This window comes from Gallinula chloropus, assembly GCF_964237585.1.
Source record: "Gallinula chloropus genome assembly, chromosome: 26".
Classification (NCBI taxonomy): Eukaryota; Metazoa; Chordata; class Aves; order Gruiformes; family Rallidae; genus Gallinula; species Gallinula chloropus.
Genome location: NC_140111.1, coordinates 6,851,586 through 6,870,686, shown reverse-complemented (window position 1 = coordinate 6,870,686; position 19,101 = coordinate 6,851,586).

The following is a 19,101-nucleotide window of genomic DNA, read 5'->3' as shown; positions in this document are numbered from 1 at the left end:
TAATAACTTCCAGGGCCTTTTCAGCTGCTTCTGACAGGATTCTGGGTGCTCCTGCACCACCTCCTCCCTTCAGCAATGCCACTAAAGGTTCCAGTTCCCTATTTGTAATGCCAGACAATGGTCTAACCTAGTTAATATCTCCGAGCAGCTTTTGAACATCATTTACCGTGCTGACCTCAGCTGGGATCTCAATCTTTTGGGGTGTTACGGTACTTTTATCAATCTGCCACCCCAGATATTTCCACACTGGCTTCTTTTGAATTTCCTCTGGAGCAATCTGTAACCCCTTGCTTTTCAAATGCCCTGTTAACTCATGAATCCAACTGTCAATGCTCAAGTTTTTTCCTGCAATCAGCCTCTCCTCCATGTCATGAGAGAAGATGAGGTCAGGATGGGCTTTTCGTACTGGAGCCAGTGCCCAGGGTACATGAGCCTGGCACACAGTGGGTGAATGTTTCGTGCCTTGTGGGAGCACCACCCAAAGATTCCTCTCCATGGGTTCATTTTTGTTTGTAGCAGGGACTGAAAAGGCAATTTTTCCTAATCATCAGGGTGTAGAGGAATAGTGAAAAAACAATCTTTGAGCTCAGTGATGAAAACGCCCCCGTTTTTAGGTCTGCTGTCTGGAGGGGTCATCCCGGGCTGCCAAGCTCCCAGCTCTCCCATCCCTGGAGGGACTTTCCTTAACTCGTGCTCCCAGCGCCATCTCCCGTCCTTTCCAGGAATGGCACCAAGAGGCGTGTTCCAGGGCCCTGTGGCAGGCGGGATGTGTCCCTTAGCCAGTGGCTCCCGTGTTGGATCCTGTCGGTGGGCAAGTGGCTGTGCGGGTCACAGCCCCTGATCAGCCCCAGCGGGGTTTCTGTTCCCAGGGTCAGTGTTTCCCGGGAGCTGCCCCCTGTCACCGGTGGCTCTCAGAGCCCCTTTCGCTGTGTCCCCAGCCCTGCTCTCAGGGGATAAGCGCATCCCTGGCCGCGCTCTCTCGGCCGCTTCTCGCAGCGCCGCTTTTCTGCCTCCCCCAGCGCGCAGCACAGCGCGGTCCTGCCGGCCAGCGGGGCTGAGCCCCGGGCGAGCGCTCGGAGCCGGGGCAGCGCCGGGACCGGGCGCCGTTTCCACGCTCCCACCTCCCCCCGTCCCGCTGTCAACTTTCTCCCCCACCCGCTCGTTCCCGGGTCAGCTTTTCCCTGGTAGTTTCTGCGATTGAGCAGCAATTGAGTTCCCTTCAGTTGGAATCCACATCCCCAGATGGGGCTGTTTTTCCCGCTCTGATGCCACCTGACGTGCCCAGGCTCAGGTGTGATCCCCCATCTGATGCAATGACCCCAAATCGAGGTATTCTTTCATTTAGCAGTACCTTAGTTACTTCTCTTGCTTTGTTAGTTCTGCAAGGGAAAGCTTCTGGCCATCCAGTAAAAGTATCCGTCAGTGCCAACAGGTATGGATAACCCCCTTTTCTTTGGAATTCAGACAAATCAATTGGCCAGGTTTCTCCAGGAGTATTTCCCTTTCCAATCGTACCCCATTTATTCGATTCCCTGTATTAGGATGATTTCTTCAGCACACTGCACGTTGCTGTGTGATCTGTTGGACAGTTGTACACATATTTTTCCCTATCCACTTTTGGCTTAAATATTCCTTTAAAGCATCTGCTCCCCAATGGGTTTTATCATGTTCTTTCTTAACCAAATTCCAAATGAGATTGGAGGGTCTAATTATCCTTCCATCCTCTAAAAGTGCCCATCCTTTAGAGGGGATTTGTACTTTAAGTTCTGACATGAATTCCTGATCTGATTTAGAATATTTAACATTTTCCTGATCACATAATTCAAGTTCATAGTCTTTACTGGTTGGAACCAGAGTTAAAATTTGATTTCCAGATGTCCTTTCTGCAGCCTGCTTAGCTTCATGATCGGCCAGTCTGTTACCTTTTTCTGGATCAGTGTTACTTTTGGTATGTCCCCGACAGTGCAGAATGGCAACCCTGGCTGGTGGCTGTACTGCTTCTAATAAGGGAAGTATTTCTCCTGCATGCTTAATGTGTTTCCCTTGACTTGTTAAAAGTCCACGTTCTTTCCAAATCGCTCCATGGGCAGCACAGCTCCAAAAGCATTCTTGGAGTCTGTCCATATATTTATCCTTTTTCCTGCTGCAAGTTCCAGTGCTGTGGTGAGGGCACTGATTTCTGCTTTTTGGGCTGAAGTTCCAATAGGTAAAGGATTTGATTCTCTTACCTGGTCAGTAGTGGTCACTGCATACCCAGCCTTAGGGATTCCTTGTCAGACGAAACTGCTGCCGCCTGTGAACCAGGAATCTTGGGCACCTTCTAAAGGTTCTTCCTTCAAATCAGGTCTGCTAGAATACACAGCTTCCATAGTCTCCAAGCAATCGTGTACCAGTGGTTCGGTTGTAGTTTCACTGAGAAAAGCAGCTGGCTTCACAGTGTTAGTTACTTTAATCACAGTGTCATCAGACTCCACAAGAATTGCTTGATATGTCAGAAATCTGGATGGGGAAAGCCAATGACTTCCCTTTTGTTGCAGAAGAGCAGACACAGTGTGAGAGACCATTGGTGTTATCTTCTGTCCTAAAGTGAATTTCTGGGTTTCTTCAATGTTAAGAATCCCAGCAGCTCCTGCTCGTGAACACCCTGGCCATCCCTTGCTCACTTCATCTAGCTGTTTAGAGAAGTTTGCCACCGCTCTTTTATAAGGTCCTAAATGCTGAGCCAGGGTTCCCAGGGCTACTCTTTGTTTCTCATGTGAGAAGAGCAAGAAGGGTTTAGTCACGTGCGGTAGCCCTAAGGCTGGAGCTCTCATGAGTTCCTTTTTTACTGTATTAAAAACGTTCTGAGCCTCTTTTGTCCACACCAGTTCTTCTCCGATCTCTTTCCAGTGCAGAATCACACAACCCAGGGGCTTTCCTTAGGGATTTCGCTGCTTTGTTTCCCTCCCATCCTTAGTCAGAGTTACCTCTCAACCCCCATCTTTAAGGAGAACATTAAATACATTCCACACCGATTACACCAAAAAGAAAACAAACTGTAGATTTCTATCAGGTCATTTTCTCTCTCTCACAGACACGCTGTGACTCGGGCACTCCCCACTCACACCAGAGTCAGCTCATTCCACTCACACCAACCGCTCATCAAATCCAAATCCCTTTTCAAAAGTCAGTTCCTTGTAACAATATCCAAAGTTCAGAGCAATCACTCAGTGCCACCAGAGCAGCGTTGGGACTCAAACCCTGGTCTCCCTGTGACAGGCAGGAGCTCTCTCACTGACCGCAGAGCAGCACGCTGTGACAGAAGGTGGCAGCAGGACTCCACACTCACCTTGTGATTACTGAAACACCTCGGTCACACTGCACAAGATCTTTATATGATAAATCCAAACCAGAACAATGCTCACTCAATACAGTTATGGAGATTCTGATTGTTAGCAGCATTTACAGGCTACTAACCAGGTGTATACAATCAGGCACCAGTGACCTGGGATACGACACTCGCCTGGGATGTCTCCCAACTGCCTACAGTATCCCCAGACGACCGGTCTCCAGAAACCAAATGCCAAGATACCCAAGTACACCAGATACAGACGGGCATCCACCACACCAGGAGCTCAAATAAAGTTAAAGGAACACCTTAACAATGGGAGGATGGTCCTGGTCTGCTGTTGCAGTGAGCCAGGCAGGGCGCGGAGTCCCTGCGGGAAATCCCAGGGCGTGCTTGGGGAGTCCTGTTCCTCACTGGGTCCTGCAGCCCAGCAGAGAGGGTCCCATCTGGGTGCCAAAGTGATGCCTCGGAAAGCTGGAATCCAAACTCACCAGCCTTGGTGACTGTTAAGCAGGGATCCTTTATTGTAGCTCTGGGCACACAGGGGATCGCTTCTCCCAGTGTGTATGCCCATTAGAGCCAAATTTCTCCTATTTATACAGATTAACTCTACATATTCATTCTAATTTCTAGGGAAAGGCAGAGTTATGCAAATGATTTGTAAGAAGTCATTTCTCTTAATTCCCCACAGATAGAGCATGCTCAGTGACAGCCAGGGGGTCCCTCGGTGGTCCCCAGGGGTGAAGGCTGAACGCCCTCCTTGCTCCCAGCGCACGTTCCCCACGTCTCCTCTCCATGCTTTTCTGGGCTCCCAACACCTGCACCAACTAGTTAGTTTTTTACTGAAAACATGATTACAGCCTGTCGTGGTTTTACCCCGGCTGAGAGCCGAGATCCACGCAGCTGCCTGCTCCTTAATTGAAACGAGCAGGGAAAGAGTGAAGAGCGGATGAGGTGAGAGGCAAGGGAAGGGAAAGGAAAGGGGCAAATAACAACCCCAAAACCAAGACACTAAGAGGCCCGTGGGTTGGGATAAGGATAGTTTACTAAGATAACAGAAAGATACAATATAACAATGCTAACAGGACTTCAGAGCAAAAACACATGAAGCTGTTGATACACAATGCAGTTTCTCACCGAACCACATAACTCAGGCTGTGCCACCCAGAGCCGTCCTGGAACCCAACCTTCCTCCAAGAATTGTGCGTCCCGGAGCCGCCCCTGCTCTTTCCTCATCAGCCCCCCGATATCCTGGGCAGGACATAATTGGCATGGAATACTCTTTTTGGCCAGTTTGGGTCACCTGTCAGGGCTTCGCCCCTCCTTTCTCATGAATAGAGAAATACGAAGAGCTGAGAAAGTCCTTGACTGTCTGACAGCAGCTAAAACCATCAGGGTGTTATCAGCACTGCTTTCATTTTAACTCTCAAACACAGCATTCCATCCTCTGCTACAAATGAAGTTAGTTCTATCCTGACCAAAACCAGGACATTCTCCACCCCTTATTCCATACCATTTACGTCATGACCAGATCCAACCATTTCTTCTGGGTACAACCAGTTTCTTGTTTCAGACACACATATATGCATGTACACATGTATACGCACACATGTGCATACAGGGATTATTCCCTTAGTCTCTGGACCATTCCTCTGCGTTTGTTGAGTGAATGAACATTTAGTCCATGATGATTTTCAGGCTTCATTCGTTGTAACAGTCTCTCATGGTGTCAGTATGCGCCATTGGATCGTTGCGTGCTGCATCTCGGGCTCTCGACCAATACACCTGATATGGTCCATGTTCATAGTCTGTGAATCCAAGATGCTCATATTCAAAGGGAAGGAGGAAGAAGTTCTTGGAACACCAGGTCTTGGTCCCGTCATCCTTCATTGACTTGTTATGACTCCGGCTGTGACTCCATTAGTACAACATACAACAACATACAGCAATAATAGCAATAATGAATGTACAGTAATGGGTTATTTAGCAATTATAATAATAGAATTTCTACCTTATTAATTATATTGGCTATTCTCACCTAAAATCAAATCCCTTTGAGGTACACATTGAATTTCTCCATCCTCCTGCATTACCCACCAAGTACAACCAGGTCCTTGAGCAAAAACAATCCCAGACATGGGTTTACCTTTGCCTGAAGCAGGGATGACCCAAACTGTCTTCCCTAATATACTCTTCATATGCACCACTGGGACTCTGTCTCCTTCTACAGTGTGTGGAAATTTTGACTGGGCAGGACCAGCTCGATTGGTGGATCCCCTAGAGTTAACTGACCACATGACTTTGGCTAAATGTGTATCCCAATGTTTGAATGTTCCACCACCCATCGCTTTCAGGGTAGTCTTTAAGAGCCCATTATATCGTTCAATTTTCCCAGAGGCTGGTGCATGATAAGGAATGTGGTACACCCACTCAATGCCATGCTCTTTGGCCCAGGTGTCTATGACAGCGTTTCGGAAATGAGTCCCGTTGTCTGACTCGATTCTTTCTGGGGTGCCGTGTCGCCATAGGACTTGCCTTTCCAGGCCCAGGATTGTATTCCAGGCAGTGGCATGTGGTACGGGATCGTAAGCACGTAACGTTTGCCATGGCGGGTTCGTGGGAGGGTGATGTAATCAATCTGCCAGGCCTCCCCATATTTATATTTCATCCACCGTCCTCCATACCAAAGGGGCTTTAACCTCTTAGCTTGCTTGATTGTGGCACACGTCTCACATTCATGGATAACTTGTGCAATAGCATCCATGGATAAGTCCACCCCTCGATCCTGAGCCCATCTATATGTTGCATCTCTCCCTTGATGACCTGAGGAATCATGAGCCCATTGAGCTATGAATAATTCACCTTTACATTGCCAGTCTAGATCTACCTGAGCCACTTCAATGCTAGCAGCCTGATCTGCCTGATGGTTGTTTTGATGTTCCTCTACGGCCCAACTCTTTGGTACATGGGCGTCAACATGACGTACCTTTGCAACAAGCTTCTCTAACTGGGCAGCAATAACTTGCCATAAGTCAGCAGCCCATATGGGTTTGCCTCTACGCTGCCAGTTGTTCTTTTTTCACTGCTGCAACCACCCCCACAGAGCATTAGCTACCATCCATGAATCAGTATAAAGGTAGAGGATTGGCCACTTTTCTCTCTCAGCAATGTCCAGGGCTAACTGGATGGCCTTCACCTCAGCAAACTGGCTTGATTCACCTTTTCCTTCAGTGGCTTCTGCTATTCGTCTCGTAGGACTCCATACAGCAGCTTTCCATCTTCGATGGTTTCCCACAAGGCGACAGGAGCCATCAGTAAACAGGGCATATGGCTTCTCATTCTCAGGCAGTTTGTTGTAAGGTGGGGCTTCTTCAGCTCGTGTTACCTCCTCATCCTCTGGTGACATCCCAAAATCTTTGCCTTCTGGCCAGTCTGTGATCACTTCCACAATACCTGGGCGATTAGGGTTTCCTATTCGAGCCCGCTGAGTAATTAGTGCAACCCCCCTTGCTCCACGTAGCATCAGTGGCCCGACTCCAAAACCCCAGCGGTTGACCTCGAGTCTCCCCTTGTGCTTTCTGCCAGAGACTCCAGGTAGGGCCATTCTTCCCAACTGCCGTGTAAAGCACATTTTTAACATCTGTCCCTGTCTGGACAGGCCCAAGGGCCACTGCATGGACTATCTCGCATTTGATCTGCTCAAAGGCTTGTTGCTGCTCAGGGCCCCATTGGAAATCATTCTTCTTCCGAGTCATGTGGTAGAGTGGGCTCACAATGAGACTGTAGTTTGGGACATGCATTCTTCAAAAACCTATAACACCTAAGAAAGCTTGTGTTTCCTTTTTGTTGCTTGGTGGAGACATAGCTGCTATTTTATTGATAATGTCCATTGGGATCTGACGATGCCCATCCTGCCATTTTATTCCTAAAAACTGTATTTCTTGCGTAGGCCCCTTGACTTTACTTTGTTTTATAGCAAGACCAGCTTCTAAAAGGATTTGAATTATCCTTTTTCCTTTCTCAAATACTTCCTTTGCTGTATTGCCCCATACAATGATGTCATCAATATACTGCAGGTGCTCTGGGGCTTCACCCTTTTCCAGTGTAGTCGGAATTAGTCCATGGCAGATGGTGGGGCTGTGTTTCCACCCCTGGGGCAGACGATTCCATGTATATTGGATGCCTCTCCAAGTGAAAGCAAACTGTGGCCTGCACTCTGGCACCAGTGGTATTGAGAAGAAAGCATTCGCAATGTCAGTTGTGGTGTACCACTTGGCTGCCTTTGATTCCAGTTCATACTGCAGTTCCAGCATGTCCGGTACAGCAGCACTCATACCTGGAGTGACTTCATTTAGGCCACGATAATCCACTGTCAGCCTCCACTCTCCATCAGACTTCCGCACTGGCCATATGGGACTGTTACAGGGTGAGCGGGTTCGGCTGATCACTCCTTGACTCTCCAGTTGACGAATCATCTTATGGATGGGGATAAGGGAGTCTCGGTTAGTACGGTATTGTCTTCTGTGCACCGTCATCGTAGCAATTGGCACTTGCTGTTCTTCGACCTTCAACAACCCCACAACAGAAGGATCCTCCGAGAGTCCAGGCAAGGCACACAATTGTTCAATGTCTTCTGTCTCCAAAGCAGCTATTCCAAAACCCCACCGGTACCCTTTTGGGTCTTTGAAATACCCTCTATAGAGATAATCTATACCTAAAATGCACGAAGCGTCTGGGCCAGTCAGAATGAGGTGTTTCTCCCAGTCCTTCCCAGTTAGGCTCACTTCAGCCTCTAACACAGTCAATTGTTGGGATCCCCCTGTCACTCTGGAAATACAAACAGGTTCTGCCCCTACATGATTCGATGGCATTAGCGTACACTGGGCAGCAGTATCCACCAGAGCCTTGTACTCTTGTGGGTCTGAGAGCCAGGCCATCGGATTCGCACAGTCCAATAAACACTGTTATCCCTCTCCTCCACCAGGATGGAGGCAGGGTCCCTCTATTGTTGCTGATTGTATTTGCAGCGTTCTTCCTGGCAGAATCTCATTGTGCAATTGTTTTACCCCGCAGCTCATTTACTCATGTCTCACGATCTGCACCCAGATAGACTGCTTTGGCAGAGGTTAAACCCCCTTGCGTTCAAACCGACATCAGATTGCTATGGGTGGCCTGGGGCAGCTGGGCTTAACCCCTGAGTGATGTCCAATTAGGTGCTTTATCGTGAGGAGGTCTTCACAATTCTCGGGAACAGAATTAAGACTCAAAATGAAGTCAAGGTTTAAGTTACTTTACTTGGCCTGCAACAAGTGTGCAGGAGAAGGGGGGGAATAGGGAAGAGAAAGAGAAAAGAGTGAGAAAGAGAGTGAGAGAGAGAGAGATTGCAATATCTACCACCACGGAGCTGAGATGTCCCATCAGTCTGAATTGACTTCACGTCAGATGGGGGTGGGGTTTCATTAGTTGCTACTTGTCATGGTTCAGCGCTGGGTGCATGGGGCATTGCTCCACTGCAGACATGCACACTAACGTGGTAGTTCTTCTTGGTTATATACAGTTCAATGTTACTTATTCATTAGGTTACCTCATACACCTGTACATATTCATAACCTGTCCCGCTTCGTATTAAAATGAGTTCCAAGAAGTGATTTCCATCAACTCCTCCCCGCTGCGCCTGCGCACTGCTGTTTGGTGGTGGTGGTTGAGGGTCATGGGGATGAAGTCGGATGGCTCCTCCGAAGGCAAGTAACCTTCTGTTTTGCGCAGACTCAGACAAAAACTGAACCCTTGACTCTGATCCAAACTACAAGTTTGGTTTCAGCAGGTTTTGTGTACCTTCAAGGACAAGGGGGAGCTTGAACTAGTTACAATGAAATGCTTTGCCTGCATTTGTGACCAATTCGAGACAAGCAAGGAATTCATCGAACAGATCAGGAGGAGGGGGGTACTGGAAATTGTCAAAGAAGTCATTTTATTTCCACAGAGCACATAGTCCTTGGATGTGTAATTTACTTAAAATACGGTGTTAGACTCAAACTTACATCCTAATTGATGTTTCTTTGCCACGACGGAGAGAGACGGGACACAGCTTGATGCAAGCAAGAGTCGATTTATTGTTAAGAATCATTCCTTTTTATATGCTCTGCAGACAGCTGCTTACTTTCAAACATAGGGTGTTCGTGGGCTACATCTGATTGGTCAACGTTTTGCTATCACAGCAGCATCTCTATCTTACCATGGTAATAGGAACTCTAAAACCTCATCGGATAGCAGATATACCTTAACAATAGAGGACACTTTTTACTAGAGCCTGCCCAATCAGGGGGCCGGCAACGATGCTGCCACCTTGTTTACTAAGTAGAGGAGGACAAGGAAGAGGATGAAATGGAGGATGATGAGGACAAGAGGAAGAAGGATCCAAGAAGGAATATGAAAAGGAGAAGGAGGTGCAAGTGGAGGTGGAGGAGGAGGCGTAGAAGGAGAAAGACGGACAATGAACAGTAATAGGAGGAATATTAAGGAAGAATATAGGTAAGTGGAGGAAGAATTTGAGGAAGAGAATGAGTCAGACAAAGAAGAGGTTGAGAAAGAGGAAGAAGAGGACGAAAAGAAAGAAGATTCCAGAAAGTAATACAGAGAAGAATATGAGGAGGAGGTGGATGCAGAGGTGGAGGAGCACGGACAGTGAATAGTATGAAGAGGAATAATAAGGAAGAATACAGGCAAGTGGAGGAGGACATGGAGGAGGATGTGATGGAGGAAGAAAAGGAAGAAGAATGCAAGAAAGAATATGAGGAGAAGAAGGAGTTGGACATTCAGGTGGAGGAAGAGTTGGAGTAGGAGGAAGACAGACAATGAAGAGTAGGAGGTGGAATACTTATAAGGAACTAAAGATAAGAGATGGAAAACTACAGGGATGAGAAAGAGACAGAGGAAGAATAGGTTGAAAAAGAGGAAGGACTAGGAGAATGAAGATTCCAGAAAGGAATACTGAGAAGAATATGAGGAGGCGGAGGAGGTGGTGGCGGAGGAGGAGGAGGACGGAGAATGAACAGTATGAAGAGGAATAATAAGGAAGAATACAGGTAAGAAGAGGAGGACAAGGAGGAGGATGAGATGGAGGAAAATGAGGACAAGGAGGAGGAAGAATCCAAGAAGGAATAGGAAAAGGAGAAGGAGGTGCAAGTGGAGGAGAAGGAGGAGGCAAGTAGGATGGAAGCAAACAATGAACAGTATGAGGAGGAATATTAAGGAGGAATACAGGTAAAGTGGAGGAAGAATACATGGATGAGGATGAGACAGACAAAGAAGAAGCTGAGAAAGAGGAAGAAGAGGACGAGGAGAAAGAAGATTCCAGAAAGGAATACAAAAAATGTTATGAGGAGGAGGAGGAGGTGGAGGCAGAGGCAGAGGAGCACAGACAATGAACAGTATGAGGAGGAATAATAAGGACGAATAGAGGTAAGTGGAGGAGGACTAAGAGCAGGAGAAAGATGCGATGGAGGAAGAAGAGAAAGAGGAGGAAGAAGAATCTAAGAAGGAATATGAGGAGGAGGAGAAGGAGGTGGAGGAGGAGGAAGACAGACAACGAAGAATAAGAGGAGGAATACTTATAAGTAACTAAAGGTAAGAGGTGGAAAACTACAAGGATGAGAATGAGACAGAGGAAGAGGAGGTTGAAAAGGAGGAAGAAGAGGATGAGGAGAAAGAAAATTCTAGAAAGGAATACTGAGAAGAATATGAGGAGGATGAGGAGGTTGAGGTGGAGGAGCACGGACAGTGAACATTATGAGGAGGAATACTAAGGAGGAACACAGATAAGAGAAAGAAGGAATATGAGGAGGATACATACTAAGAAGAGATTGATAAAGATGAAAAACAGGACTGGGAGAAATGAAGATTCAGGAAAGGAATACTGAGAAGAGTATTAGAAGGCAGAGGAGATGGAGGTGGAGGTGCACGGGGAATGAAGAATATGAGGAGGACTACTAATGATCAATACAGGTAAGCAGAGCAGGATAAGGAGGAGGATGAGATGGAGGACGAAGAGAAAAAGGAGAAAGAAGAATACAAGAAGGAATATGAGGAGAAGGAGGAGGTGGAGGTTCTGATGGAGGAGGAGTCGGAGTGGGAGGAAGACAGACAATGAAGAGGAAGACGTGAAATACTAATAAAGAACTAAAGATAAGATGTGGAAAACTACGAGTATGAGAATGAGACAGAGGAAGAAGAGGTTGAAAAGGAGGAAGAGGACGAGTAGGATGAAGAATCCAGAAAGGAATCCAGGGAGGAATCTGAGGCAGAGGAGGAGGAGGAGGCATAGGAGGAGGAAGGACAATGAAGAGTATGAGGAAGAATAAGAAGGAAGAAAACAGGTAAGTGGAGGAGGACGAGGTGGAATATGTGGTGGAGGAAGAAGAGGAAGAAGAATCCAAGAAGGATTGCGAAAAGGAGGAGGTAGAGGGGGAGCAGAAGGAGGAGGTGAGGAGGACGAAGACAGACAATGAACAGTATGAGGAGGAATATTAAGGAGGAATACAGGTAAAGTGGAGGAAGAATACAGGAAGAGGATGAGACAGACAAAGAAGAGGTTGAGAAAGAGGAAGAAGAGGATGAGGAGAAAGAAGATTCCAAAAAGGAATACAGGGAGGAATATGAGGAAGAGAAGGATTAGGAGGCAGATTTGGAGGAGGACCGACAATGAACAGTATGAGGAGGAGGAGGAAGACAGACAATGAACAAGATGAGGAGGAATACTAAGGAGGAACACAGGTAAGAGAAAGAAGGAACATGAGGAGGAGTGAGAGACAGTGGAAGAAATGGTTGTGAAGCAGGGAGAAGAGGACGAGGAGAATGAAGATTCCAGAAAGGAATAGTGAGAAGAATATGAGGAGGTGGAGGAGGTGGAGGCGGAGTTGGAGGAGGACTGACAATGAACAGTATGAGGAGGAATAATAAGGAAGAATACAGGTAAGATGAAGAGGACGATGAAGAGGATGAGATGGAGGAAGAAAAGGAAGAGGAGGAAGAAATATCCAATACGGAATACGAGGAGGAGGAGGAGGTGGAGGAGGAGGAAGACAGAATATGAAGAATAAGAGGAGGAATACTAAGGAGGAACTAAATCCAAGAAAAGGAATGATATGATGATGAAAATAGTACAGAGGAAGAAGAGTTTGAGAATGAGGAAGAAGAGGACGAGAAGGAATTATCCAGAGAGTTATACAGGGAGGAATATGAGGAAGAATAAGAGGAGGAATCCAAGGAGGAACATAAGAAGGAACACAAGAAGTAATACGAGGAGAAGGAGGAATGCAAGGAGGAAATGAGAAGGAATATGAGGAGGATGAGGAGTACTTGGAGGTGGAGGAGGAGGCGGAGGATAGACAATGAACAGTATGAGGAGGTATAGGCTGAGGAAGAAGATGAGAAAAAAAAGACGAAAGAAAAAACGGCGACGAAAGAAAAATCGGAGGAAGAAAAAACGGCGATGAAAGAAAAAACGGCGACGAAAGAAAAAACGGAGACAAAAAAACGAAGGAGAAAGAAAAAACCGCGATGAGAGAAAAAACGAAGGAAAAAGAAAAAACGGCGACGAAAGAAAAAACGAAGGATAAAGAAAAAACGTCGACGAAAGAGAAAACGAAGGTGAAAGAAAAAACGGTGACGAAAGAAAGAACAACGACGAAAGAAAAAATGAAGGAGAAAGAAAAATGGCGACGAAAGAAAAAACGAAGGAGATTGAAAAAACGGCGACGAAAGAAAAAACGGCGACGAAAGAAAAAACAAAGTAGAAAGAAAAAGCCGAAGAAAGAAAAAACAGAGACGAAAGAAAAAACGAGGGAGAAAGAAAAAACGAACGAGAAAGAAAAAACGAATGAGGAAGAAAAAACAGCGATGAAATAAAAAACGGCGACGAAAGAAAAAACGAAGGAGAAAGAAAAAACGAAGGAGAAAGAAAAAAAGGCGACAAAAGAAAAAACGGAGAAGAAAAAAAACAAAGGATAAAGAAAAAACGACGACGAAAGAAAAAACGACGAAAGAAAAAACAGAGGAGAAAGAAAATACGAATGAGAAAGAAAAAACGGCGACGAAAGAAAAAAAGGAGAAAGAAAAAACTGCGACCAAAGAAAAAATGGTGACAAAAGAAAAAACGGCGACGAAAGAAAAATCGGAGGAAGAAAAAACGGCGACAAATAATAAAAATGGAGAAAGAAAAAAAGGCGACTAAAGAAAAGAAGAAAGAGAAAGAAAAAACAAAGGAGAAAGAAATAACAAAGGAGAAAGAAAAAAGGCGACGAAAGAAAAATTGAAGGAGAAAGAAAAAACGTTGACGAAAGAAAAAATGGCGATGAAAGAAAAAACGGTGACGAAAGAAAAAACGAAGGAGAAAGAAAAAACGGTGACGAAAGAAAAAACGGAGAAAGAAAAAACGGCGACAAAAAAAAACGCAAGAAAAAATGGCGATGAAAGAAAAAACGAAGGAGAAAGAAAAAATGGCGACGAAAGAAGAAACGAAGGAGAAAGAAAAAACGGCGACGAAAGAAAAAAGAGCGACGAAAGAAAAAAGGAAGGAGAATGAAAAAACGGCGACGAAAGAAAAAACGAAGAAGAAAGAAAAAATGGCGACGATAGAAAAAAAAAAGGAGAAAGAAAAAATGCTGGAGAAAGAAAAAATGAAGGGAAAAAAAGGCGACAAAAGAAAAAACGAAGGAGAAAGAAAAAATGAAGGAGAAAGAAAAAAGGAGAATGGAAAAACGAAGGAGAAAGAAAAAAAGGCAAAGAAAAAACAAAGGAGAAAGAAAAAACGGCGACAAAAGAAAACATGAAGGAGAAAGAAAAAACGAAGGAGAAAGAAAAAACGTTGATGAAAGAAAAAACGGAGAAGAAAGAAAAAACAAAGTAGAAATAAAATACGACGAATAAAGAAAAAACGGCGATGAAAGAAAAAACGAAGGAGAAAGAAAAAACTGCGGTGAAAGAAAAAACAAAGGAGAAAGAAAAAACTGCGACGAAAGAAAAACAATGATGAAAGAAAAAACAAAGAAAAAAGAAAAATCTGCGAAGAAGAAAGAAAAATAGGCGACGAAAGAAAAAACGAAGGAGAAATAAAAAACGTCGACGAAAGAAAAAACGAAGGAGAAAGAAAACACGGAGACATAAGAAAAAACGAAGGTGAAAGACGAAACGGCGAAAAAAGAAAAAACGAAGGAGAAAGAAATAACAAAGGAGAAAGAAAAAACGGTGACGAAAGAAAAAACGGAGTAATATAAAACTGCGACGAAAGAAAAAACAAAGGAGAAAGAAAAAACGGTGACGAAAGAAAAAATGAAGGTGAAAGACGAAACGGCGACAAAAGAAAAAACGAAGGAGAAAGAAATAACAAAGGAGAAAGAAAAAATGGTGACGAAAGAAAAAACGAAGGAGAAAGAAAACACGGTGACATAAGAAAAAACGAAGGAGAAAGAAAAAACGGCAATGAAAGAAAAACTGAAGGAGAAAGAAAAAACGACGACGAAAGAAAAAACGAAGGAAAAAGAAAAAACGGCGATGAAAGAAAAAACGGATAAAGAAAAAATGGCGACGAAAGAAAGAACAACAACGAAAGAAAAAACGAAGAAGAAACAAAAACGGCGATGAAAGTAAAACGGCGACGAAAGAAAGAAGTAGAAAGAAAAATGCCGAATAAAGAAAAAACGGTGACGAAAGAAAAAACTAAGGAGAAAGTAAAAACGAATGAGAAAGAAAAACGAATGAGGATGAAAAAACAGCGAAGAAAGAAAAATTGGTGACAAAAGAAAAAACGAAGGAGAAAGAAAATACGAAGGAGAAAAAAAAACAAAGAAAGAAAATATGACGACGAAAGAAAAAACAAAGAAAGAAAAAACTGCGACGAAAGAAAAAACGGCGACGAAAGAAAACACGAAGGAGAAAGAAAAAACGGCAACAAAAAAAAAACGATGGAGAAAGATAAAATGGCGACGAAAGAAAAAACGAAGGAGAAAGAAAAAACGTAGACAAAAGGAAAAACGGAACAGAAAAAAAGAAGAAAAAATGACAGCAAAAGAAAAAACAACGACGAAAGAAAAAACAGAGGAGAAAGAAAATACGAATGAGAAAGAAAAATGGCGACGAAAGAAAAAAAGGAGAAAGAAAAAACTGCGATGAAAGAAAAAACGGCGACGAAAGAAAAAAAGGAGAAAGAATAAACTGCGACGAAAGAAAAAACGGCATCGAAAGAAATATCGGAGGAAGAAAAAACGGCGAGGAAAGAAAAAACAAAGTAGAAAGAAAAACAGAGGAGAAAGAAATAACAAAGGAGAATGAAAAAAGGCGATGAAAGTAATAACGGAGTAAGATAAAACGGCGACGAAAGATAAACCGAAGGAGAAAGAAAAAATGGCGACAAAAGAAAAAACGAAGGAGAAAGAAAAAACGGCGATGAAAAAAAACGAAGGAGAAAGAAAAAATGGCGATGAAAGAAAAAACAAAGGAGAAAGAAAAAATGGTGAAGAAAGAAAAAACGAAGGAGAAAGAAAAAACAGCGACGAGAGAAAAAACGAAGGAAAAAGAAAAAACGGCGACGAAAGAAAAAACGAAGGAGAAATAAAAAACGTCGACGAAAGAAAAAACGAAGGAGAAAGAAAACACGGAGACATAAGAAAAAACGAAGGTGAGAGACGAAACCGCGACAAAAGAAAAAAGGAAGGAGAAAGAAATAACAAAGGAAAAAGAAAAAACGGTGACGAAAGAAAAAATGAAGGAGTAATATAAAACTGCGACGAAAGAAAAAACGAAGGAGAAAGAAATAACAAAGGAGAAAGAAAAAACGGTGACAAAAGAAAAAACGAAGGAGAAAGAAAACACGGAGAAATAAGAAAAAACGAAGGAGAAAGAAAAAACGGCGATGAAAGAAAAACTGAAGGAGAAAGAAAAAACGGCGATGAAAGAAAAAATGAAGGAAAAATAACGGCGACGAAAGAAAAAACGAAGGTGAAAGACGAAACGGCGACAAAAGAAAAAACGAAGGAGAAAGAAATAACAAAGGAGAAAGAAAAAATGGTGACAAAAGAAAAAACGAAGGGGAAAGAAAACACGGTGACATAAGAAAAAACGAAGGAGAAAAAAAACGGCAATGAAAGAAAAAACGAAAGAGAAAGAAAAAACTGCGACGAAAGAAATAACAGCGACGAAAGAAAACACGAAGGAGAAAGAAAAAACGAATGAGAAAGAAAAAATGAATGAGGAAGAAAAAACAGTGACGAAAGAAAAAACGAAGGAGAATGAAAAAATGGTGACGACAGAAAAAATGGCGACGAAAGAAAAAACGGCGACGAAAGAAAAAAACGAAGGAGAAAGAAAAAACAGCGACGAATGAAAAACCGAAGGAGAAAGAAAAAACGGCGACGGAAAAAATGAAGGAGATAGAAAATACGGCGACGAAAGAAAAAACGACGGAGAAAGAAAAAAAGGCGACGAAAGAAAAACTGAAGGAGAAAGAAAAAAGGCGATGAAAGAAAAAACGAATGAGTATGAAAAAAAGGCGATGAAAGAAAAAAAGGAGAAAGAAAAAACGGCGACGAAACAAAAAACAGCGATGAAAGAAAAAATGGCAACTAAATAAAAACGGGAGAAAGAATAAAAGGCGACTAAAGAAAAGACGAAAGAGAAAGAAAAAATGAAGGAGAAAGAAATAACAAAGGAGAAAGAAAAAAGGCGACGAAAGAAAAAACGAAGGAGTAAGAAAAAACACCGACGAAAGAAAAAACGAAGGAGAAAGAAAAAATGTTGACGAAAGAAAAAACGGCAATGAAAGAAAAAACGGCGACGAAAGAAAAAACGGAGAAAGAAAAAACGGCGACAAAAAAAAAACGCAAGAAAAAATGGCGATGAAAGAAAAAATGAAGGAGAAAATAATCGGAGATGAAAGAAAAAACGAAGGAGAAAGAAAAAATGGCGACGAAAGAAGAAACGAAGGAGAAAGAAAACACGGTGACATAAGAAAAAACGAAGGAGAAAGAAAAAACGGCAATGAAAGAAAAACTGAAGGAGAAAGAAAAAACGACGACGAAAGAAAAAACGAAGGAAAAAGAAAAAACGGCGATGAAAGAAAAAACGGATAAAGAAAAAATGGCGACGAAAGAAAGAACAACAACGAAAGAAAAAACGAAGAAGAAACAAAAACGGCGATGAAAGTAAAACGGCGACGAAAGAAAGAAGTAGAAAGAAAAATGCCGAATAAAGAAAAAACGGTGACGAAAGAAAAAACTAAGGAGAAAGTAAAAACGAATGAGAAAGAAAAACGAATGAGGATGAAAAAACAGCGAAGAAAGAAAAATTGGTGACAAAAGAAAAAACGAAGGAGAAAGAAAATACGAAGGAGAAAAAAAAACAAAGAAAGAAAATATGACGACGAAAGAAAAAACAAAGAAAAAACTGCGACGAAAGAAAAAACGGCGACGAAAGAAAACACGAAGGAGAAAGAAAAAACGGCAACAAAAAAAAAACGATGGAGAAAGATAAAATGGCGACGAAAGAAAAAACGAAGGAGAAAGAAAAAACGTAGACAAAAGGAAAAACGGAACAGAAAAAAAGAAGAAAAAATGACAGCAAAAGAAAAAACAACGACGAAAGAAAAAACAGAGGAGAAAGAAAATACGAATGAGAAAGAAAAATGGCGACGAAAGAAAAAAAGGAGAAAGAAAAAACTGCGATGAAAGAAAAAACGGCGACGAAAGAAAAAAAGGAGAAAGAATAAACTGCGACGAAAGAAAAAACGGCATCGAAAGAAATATCGGAGGAAGAAAAAACGGCGAGGAAAGAAAAAACAAAGTAGAAAGAAAAACAGAGGAGAAAGAAATAACAAAGGAGAATGAAAAAAGGCGATGAAAGTAATAACGGAGTAAGATGAAACGGCGACGAAAGATAAACCGAAGGAGAAAGAAAAAATGGCGACAAAAGAAAAAACGAAGGAGAAAGAAAAAACGGCGATGAAAAAAAACGAAGGAGAAAGAAAAAATGGCGATGAAAGAAAAAACAAAGGAGAAAGAAAAAATGGTGAAGAAAGAAAAAACGAAGGAGAAAGAAAAAACAGCGACGAGAGAAAAAACGAAGGAAAAAGAAAAAACGGCGACGAAAGAAAAAACGAAGGAGAAATAAAAAACGTCGACGAAAGAAAAAACGAAGGAGAAAGAAAACACGGAGACATAAGAAAAAACGAAGGTGAGAGACGAAACCGCGACAAAAGAAAAAAGGAAGGAGAAAGAAATAACAAAGGAAAAAGAAAAAACGGTGACGAAAGAAAAAATGAAGGAGTAATATAAAACTGCGACGAAAGAAAAAACGAAGGAGAAAGAAATAACAAAGGAGAAAGAAAAAACGGTGACAAAAGAAAAAACGAAGGAGAAAGAAAACACGGAGAAATAAGAAAAAACGAAGGAGAAAGAAAAAACGGCGATGAAAGAAAAACTGAAGGAGAAAGAAAAAACGGCGATGAAAGAAAAAATGAAGGAAAAATAACGGCGACGAAAGAAAAAACGAAGGTGAAAGACGAAACGGCGACAAAAGAAAAAACGAAGGAGAAAGAAATAACAAAGGAGAAAGAAAAAATGGTGACAAAAGAAAAAACGAAGGGGAAAGAAAACACGGTGACATAAGAAAAAACGAAGGAGAAAAAAAACGGCAATGAAAGAAAAAACGAAAGAGAAAGAAAAAACTGCGACGAAAGAAATAACAGCGACGAAAGAAAACACGAAGGAGAAAGAAAAAACGAA